The sequence below is a fragment of the Hylobates moloch genome, unplaced genomic scaffold (assembly GCF_009828535.3).
Source record: "Hylobates moloch isolate HMO894 unplaced genomic scaffold, HMol_V3 SCAFFOLD_3, whole genome shotgun sequence".
In the NCBI taxonomy this organism is placed as follows: domain Eukaryota; kingdom Metazoa; phylum Chordata; class Mammalia; order Primates; family Hylobatidae; genus Hylobates; species Hylobates moloch.
The window spans coordinates 87,622,979-87,631,031 of NW_026652278.1; the positions used below are offsets into that span (position 1 = coordinate 87,622,979).

Sequence of the window (8,053 nt, forward strand, 5' to 3'; positions counted from 1 at the left end):
CAGTAGGAGCATCGTGTCATCTCCTAGGCCCTCTGATATACCCTAGTTATGTTTCATAGCATCCTTATTTTATGATGTGTCAGGGTGATCCAGAATTATCTCATACATCTTCTGTCCAGATCTAAATTCAGGCATTTCTCCAAGGAACTCTGATCTCTTTTTATAAAAAATTGTTATTTCCAGAATATAGCCTGGATATGAGAAATGCTGCCTTACTAAGTTGGTCCTTGATTCGTGCCTTTTTCTGTGAATACATACAGGAGTTCTCCTTCCTTCTGGGTTCTCTTTTTTTTGAGAGTTAAAACATATCATGACACGAATCAAGTTAAATTATGCCTCTGAGTTTCAGTTTCCTTTTCAGACTATTTATTTTGATGATTACATGAGTTAGTACACAGAAAATGTATAGAGGTTTTTGCAATATACTTTAGGTGATCAGTTAATTCTCAGTGCAAAATGTGCAAAGGGTGAAGGGGGGAACTCCCATCAGTCCTACCTAACTGGATAGCAAGCTCCTTAAAGCCAGGATCATAGTTCTAAACCTCTGTGTATCCACCATAACTCCTAGCACAATGCTTTGCATCAATCTTGAGCTCAAGAAATTATTACTCATGACCAATAACCATCATATTAGTTGCATGAAAGTGCAATAACATATGTACTTTCAAACCAAATAACAAGAAGAAAATCTATAAATAGCAACCTGTAAGTATCAAATATTTCTGTGTATTGTTGTAGGTCTGTGAAACCACAACACACTGATATATTGAAAGACATGGACTAAATCCGGTTCTAAAGCAATTTGAAATTTCCACAATATAACTTAAATTCATTAAATTTTCAGATTTCTGAATTCATTCAAGTTCTAAAGTTATCATTCTGGGACAGTTCAATGTCTTTAAGTTTTTAATCTTCTCCATTCTAATTTCCTGCTATAAAATCAATAAAGTGTAGGTTGTAAAGAAAAAAGATGACTTGTCCTATCCAAATTGAGGACTATAAAGTAGTTGTTTATTACTTTGTAACTTCTGTCTGTATCCCCTTTCTCCTATACTAAGAATCCTAGGTCCTCAATGACACCAGGAATGGAAGAATTAAAGTATTATTCCTCCTCATCTCCTTCATCCTATAATACCGATCTACAAATTGAAGATGAACAATGCCAACAACAAACAGTTTTAGGGTCCTTGTTTGGCAATTCATTTTTTCCCTTAGGATGTATTTCCTTTTGGTTGTACAAATTGCAATGCTTTGAAGCAACTTGAAACAGTTACTCTTGGTATGTTTAGAAACCTCAACTAGTGTTTTAAGACACATTTATGTTTAGGTATTTTATATTCATTTTTTATTTACTGAACTTTCATTTATTAAGATTTTATTATGAATAATATTAATATTGGCTAGGCATGGTAGAATGGTTCATTCAGATTGGTTGGGACTTGGGTGCTCACTTCAGCAGCACATATACTAAAACTGGTTGGGACTTGGGCCATACCATTGTTTCAATATTTCTCTATCCCCCTGCCTTGATGGACCCTGCCCTGCCATGAAAAGTTGACTAAAGTAAGTTTAATTCATTAAAATGTGATTTTAATGTGCCTACTTCTCTTGCAAGACATTTGCCAAGGTTCTAAACTGAATTCTGGATAAAAACAGATAATGAATTCTATTATCTGTTCAAGAAATGAATTCCTTGCATTTACAGAAGCAAGAATGGATGACAAAACTTTGTATCCTTCAAATGAAGATGAAGTGGCCAGGTGTGGTGGCTCACACCTGTAATCTCAACACCTTGGGAGGCCGAGGCGGGCAGATCATCTGAGGTCAGGAGTTTGAGACCAGCCTGCCCAACATGGCGAAACTCTGTCTATACTAAAAATACCCAAAAAATAGCTGGGCATGGTGGCAGCTGCCCAGCAACTCAGGAGGCTGTAGCAGAGAGAATTGCTTGAACCTGGGAGGCAGAGGTGGCAGTGAGCTGAGGTCGCGCCACTACACTCCAGTCTGGGCAATAGAGCAAGACTCAGTCTCAAAAAAAAAAAAAAAAAAAAAAAAGAGGAAGTATGCAGAGAAGAAAGAGCTTTCACTTATTTGCATGTACTGAAGATGTAACCTCAATTTCACTTGCTGCTTGATCAGACTGAAAGGCTGAGACATTGTTGGTGCCAAGCTCACTAGCACTAGTAAATCTCTCTGGGCTCTGGGTATGCATGGAGCTGGCACTGGTGTCATCACCTCCATGATGTAGATCTTGCTCATCAAACACTGCAACCAGCTAGAAATGAAACATAAATGTGCATGTATAAAGACATTTAAATCACTACCAAAAATTTATACTACTTTGAACTAAGTCTACAGTGGGAAAATACCTGAGTGACCCCAGAATGTTAAGTTTTAAGAAGCAAAACCTCAGCCGGGCGTGGTGGCTCATGCCTGTAATCCCAGCACTTTGGGAGGGCAAGGTGGGCAGATCACCTGAGGTCAGAAGTTCGAGACCAGCCTGGCCAACATGGTGAAATTGTCTCTACTAAAAATACAAAAATTAGCCTGGTGCCTGTAGTCCCAGCTACTCGGGGAAGCTGAGGTAGGAGAATTGCTTGAACCCAGGAGGCAGAGTGGAGATCGTGCCAATGCACTCCAGTCTGGGCGACAGCGTGAGACTCTGTCTCAAAAAAAAAAAAAAAAAAATAGGAAAAAAAGAACAGAAAAACCTTAAAAAGACAACGTTTCCATTAATGTTGATGCTTTACTTTTACATTTCTGAAGTGAATATTTTATAGACAAAATTCTATGGCTGAAAAATAATGAAATTGTTTGCTATCACAGCATGCTAAGATGAAAGTAAGTTTAAATATGTTCTAAAATATAGGCTACATTGTTAAGTGGAAAGAAAAAATGCAAAACACAGAGTGAGAATGTATATATATATATACACACACACACGTGGTATAAGCTACACTTCATATAATGAGAAGGGGATATTAAAAATTATACATGTTATCTGCTCATCTGTGCATAAGATATCTAGAAAGGATAAAAAGGAATCTAATGAAATGGGAATCTAATAAAAGGAAATCTAATAATATGAGCACGCAGTAAGAGGTGGGGAAGAACATAACTGCCAAAGTAACTTTGGAAAACTCTATTTTCATTGTTGAAAGCTAAAGACAAAAAAAAGTCCCACAAATACTATTTTCTAATTAGTAAATTTATTTCTCAACAAGCATATGGTTTCAGAATTCTCAATCTACTATACACACACATACACACACACACACACACACACACACACACCAGGAACAAACAAACAAACAAGTGAACATATTTTGGAAAATAAAAGCCAATTTTCTCACTGTTAGAAGTTACAAAGAAGGAAAAGCTAGAATAAACTCAGTGGTGTTAGAGTGGAATCAAAGGCAACAGTAAGAAATCACGGTTTTTATAAGTAGGCCGGTAGGCACACAGTCAGATAGGTATAGACAAATGTTAATGCATGTGTGAGTACACCAACATAGAGTTCCTAGCTCCGTCAATGGAGAGATCCTAGAGTAAATGACATTCCAGTCCTAATGAGCACACCTAGTACTCAGATTATGGTTTCCAGTATCATTCTCCAGTTAATGATGAACCATGGCTCCCTAGAAATAGGGTTAATTTCAGGGCTGAGGTCAGGGAAGACACATGATAAGCCTGGAACACTTTGTGATGCCAAAAATAAAGAAGAACTCAAAAATGATGAAGGCACATCAAAAGGAAACAGGTGCCAACCTGAAGGGGCTTTCAATGGCCAATGTTGAGTGTTGGGAGAAAAGCTGAGTGTTGGGAGAGAAGCTGAGGCAGGGCTTGGAACATGTCTAGGGTCCAGGATTAAAACCCCTAGAATGTGTGTAGGGGTTTTGAAATGTGTCTAGACTTGCTGGCTCCTTGCTTCTAGCACTCCCTTTATCTCAAGTAGCCACGTTTCAAAGAAAATGCTAAACCATCACAGCTGTAGCTCATTCATTTGATACAATGCTTCCTTTCAACCCCCACATCCTCACTACCTGTTTCTTTGTTTGATCATCAATAAATAGCGTGGGCTCCCAGAGCTTAGGGTCTTCGCAGCCTCCACACTAACATTGGCCCCATGGTCCCACTTTCTCTCTTAACTTGTCTTTTCTCATTCCTTTGACTCCGCCAGACTTAGTAGCCCCCGTGGCCTGGTGTTGGGTCTGATCACCCCAACAGTTGAGACAACCTGAAAACAAAATAAATAATATTAGCACTGGATCATAATCCAAAGAATACACTAAACAGCCATGAGTCCATAATAATATAAGTAATTGAATAAATAAGTGGTGTAGAAGCAACAGCTGTTTCCTACTAGAACATTCCAAATAAGTGCAGAAGGAATGATGGAAAGAAATCATTAGGCAACCTCCACTGTAATAACTGCTGTGGGTAAAAATCTACTAATGGGTCCTAGGATTAATGGGGGAGAATATGATATCAAACAGGATATTTGTATATCTCTAAATGTCTCCCCATAAGATACATTTCAGCTAAAAAGGGAAAAATACTTGGCAGCCACCACTGTACCAAGATTAACATCACCAGTAACGGCAACATCACATACCATCTGATAAAATGCACTGAGAAGTATGTAACATTACTTCTGTGACATTCCTGCCACATGAATGGTATTTATTTCATAGACTGTATCTCCATTTGGGTTTGTCTGATGTTTCCTCATGATTAGATGGAAGGTTACTTCATGACGAAACATTCCACAAACCCAAATGGAGGTGCAGTCTACAAAATATTTACAAAATAAATATAATTCTTAAAAAGTATCAAGGCCATGAATGCAAAAGAAATGATGAGAAAATTATGCAAACTGGAGGAGGCTGATGAAAAATGACAACTACATGCAATGAGGACAGAAAATGGGTACTGGAGGGAGAATTCAGATGCACTCTGAAGATTAGTTGACTGTACTGACTCAGTATGAGTTTTTCACCTTTAATAATTGTTCTACAATTACGCTAAACATTAACATTAGGGATAGATGAAGGGTATGCAGAAACACTGTTAATATTATTTCAATTTTTCTCAAGTATATAATTATTTCAAATTGAAACATTTTAAAATAAAAATTCATTCTATTTCTTCTTATAACTAATACAGCTCTTAAAATATTAATACACTTATTAAAAATCCCAACAAGAATAAGGTCTAAGGATCAACAATGACTGTCACCTTGGGATATTCATCCTACAGCCCCATGCCTAGAGCAACTAATCTTAGGATTCAGGAAAGAACCATGCCTGATGCCAAAATCCACCCCTTTTCTGCCTCCAATCCAAGGACAGAAATATACATGTACAGAATTCAAATAGCACACATAATTACAATCCTCATTTTATAAATAGTTTTGTCACTTGGAACAAATGCTATTTCCATGAATATGTACATTTTACATATTATCAATCCATTTATGAAACAACAGAGAGGGTCATAGAGACATGTAAACAAACAAGAAGCTCAGAACCCTGCTGAGGAATAATATAAAATCACCTGATTAAATAATCAGGAAGGAGGGTAAATGGTATGAAGAAACCAAAACAGGATGAATAGTTGAGCCACTCAAAGTTACAGGGAGCAAACTAAGTGGGAAAATAAATTGTTAATAGTTACGAAAACTGGAAATGTGCTTGTATGTATATGACAAATTGTCCATAAAATCAACTTATCTGACATTGGCTGGCAAGCATCTCCCTGTACTAGCAATACAGACATTCAACTAGATTAGGAGTCATCCAGCAAACTTTTCCTGAAAATGGCAAAATAGTAAACATGTTTGGAGCTGTGGTCCACATCATCTGTTCCATACTCTACTCGACCTCTGCAGCATGACAGCAGCCATAGACAACACATAGACAAGTAAACAGGGTTACGTTTAAACAAAACTTTAAGTATAAAAGCAGTACTGATAGGGTTTTTGCATATGTTACTTTAATTATGACTTTAATTGCTTAAAGTATTTCCTGGAAACACCAAGTTGTTAACAAGTGTTAGTTATTTTTGTTTGAGAGAATTTCAAGAGATTGAAATTATCAACAGAGGAATGTGAAAGTCGTTGGGCATTAACCTAAGCCATACAAACTTTATCCTGAAAATCGTGGGGTGTCCTTCAATGTCCACGAGTTTAATTTCCATTTATTCTGCCTGAGGTTTTAAGGAGTATGCAGGACTAGGCGGGTAAACACTCACAGCTCATTAGTCCAGCAATGAAAAAATCACGAGGGCCTAGAGTAACGGAAAGGCAGTGAAGTGAAAGGACAGTTAAAATGTGTAATTTTCCAAATACAGAACTGAGACATTTAAAAGAACTGTATGTGGTGGTTGGGTACCATTACAAAGGAGGTGGATGAATTTTAGGCGTCTAGGTTTGTGGTGCTGGTGGTTGGGCAGGGGACAAGTACACAGGGAAACAAGGAAAAAAAGAAGATGTATTCAGGCTTAGGGAAAAATATCACATCCTCAGTATTTAATTCCTGTTAAACACCTGGAGATGGGAGGCTGTGGTGCAAAGGGAGTTCGAGATTAACTATACATGATTGGGTGATGCTGGCATGCAAGGAGAGTTGAAGCCATGGATTTCATTAAGGACCCCAATCTGAATGTGGACCTCACACAGGAATCAGAACCAAAACCTGGACAAAGCCAAGACTGCAGGTTTCTCTTCGCTTCCTCCAAATCCACTTTCAGAAGAATTTGAGAAAAATTGACTAAAGAATGTAAGTAAACTCCAGGAAACGGTGTTCCACAGAGGCTGGGGAAAGGTCAGTACGTGGAAGAGAGAGATTAGTAGGACCTGCTCACTACAAGGAGGCGCCTCCAAATGTCAATGCCTATTTTCAACAAGTGGGACCCAAACTGATTCACTCCAGTGCTCTAAAATACACCTGACCCTTGAACAATGTGGGGGATATGGATGCTAAACCCCCACAGTCAAAAATCCAAGTTTAACCCTCAACTCCCCAAAAACATAACTCCTATCGGCCTGCAGTTGACCGGAAGTCTTTGTCACTAATAACACAAAAAATTAAGACCTATTTTGCCTGTTATTCACATTACACACTGAATATGCTGCTCCCAGTGGAGGCCGAGTCTCCTGCCCAGGCGCCCCTCACAGCCCCCCTCCAGCCTCCCCAGACTCACCCTCGGCAGGGCCATCTTCTCATTTTAGTCTGGGGCCACATTCTCCGGGCCTGCGGGGCATGGCAGGAGGCAAACGAAGGCGAAGCGGCCACAACGCCATCTCTCGTGTGCGCCCACAGCTTCCGATTCCGGTGGGGGCGCTGGCTTCTGCCCCTACCCCAGCATCTATACCCTGGTTCTGATAGGACGAGAAGGAACCTTTCAGCCAGCCCTGATTGGGTCGTATTATCCAATCAGAGTTGTTTTGCACAGTGGCTCTCCTCCGATCCGAACATGCCTTACAGGATATCTAGTTAAATAAGAGTCATTATAAATAGTTGCTCCGTGGGCTTTCGTCATTTCACCCTGCTCTAGGCAGCGTGGTCTGTACTGCTCCGCCCTGGGCAGGAGGAGAAGGAAGAGGGCCAGGCACCACATGCCCGCACTCTCCCTGGATGCTGGAGGCTGCTCCACCGTGGGCAGGAGGAGAAGGAAGAGAACAGGGCGCAGCCTGCCTGCACTCTCCCCGCATGCTGGAGGCTGGAGGCAGTGAGGCAGCAACAGCGCGAGGCGACTTTGGAGCTGCCTCATATAGCGACCTCGCCTTCCGCTTTCTCTCCTCCCAGAGCCCAAGAAGCCTGGAACCTGTGGCGTCCAGCGCTGAAAGGAGGAGACGGCAACCCAGCCGCTCGTGAGTCCGGGAGTCTGGGATACCGGCGGCAGAGGAAGGACAGGCAGGAGTCTCCGCCTCCCGGGGAGCGACGTGCAGGGAAAGGCAGGAGGGCCCCAGCGGCGGGGGCGGGAGTTGCGCGCCGGGGAGGGCGGCCTTAGGCTGGGAGCCTGGCAGACCGTCTGACCCTTCCCGAGCCCC

General features: G+C 40.8%; 1 long non-coding RNA gene across 1 annotated transcript; it reads right to left on the reverse strand.

Annotated features, from left to right (window-relative positions):
* Window positions 1-2,102: 2,102 nt before the first annotated feature.
* Window positions 2,103-7,418, reverse strand: LOC131383097 (uncharacterized). Its single transcript, XR_009212855.1, has 3 exons — window positions 7,204-7,418; window positions 4,044-4,237; window positions 2,103-2,275 (listed from the first exon to the last, which is right to left on the reverse strand). It is a non-coding gene; the product is annotated as an uncharacterized LOC131383097 (long non-coding RNA).
* Between the last annotated feature and the right edge of the window lie 635 nt (window positions 7,419-8,053).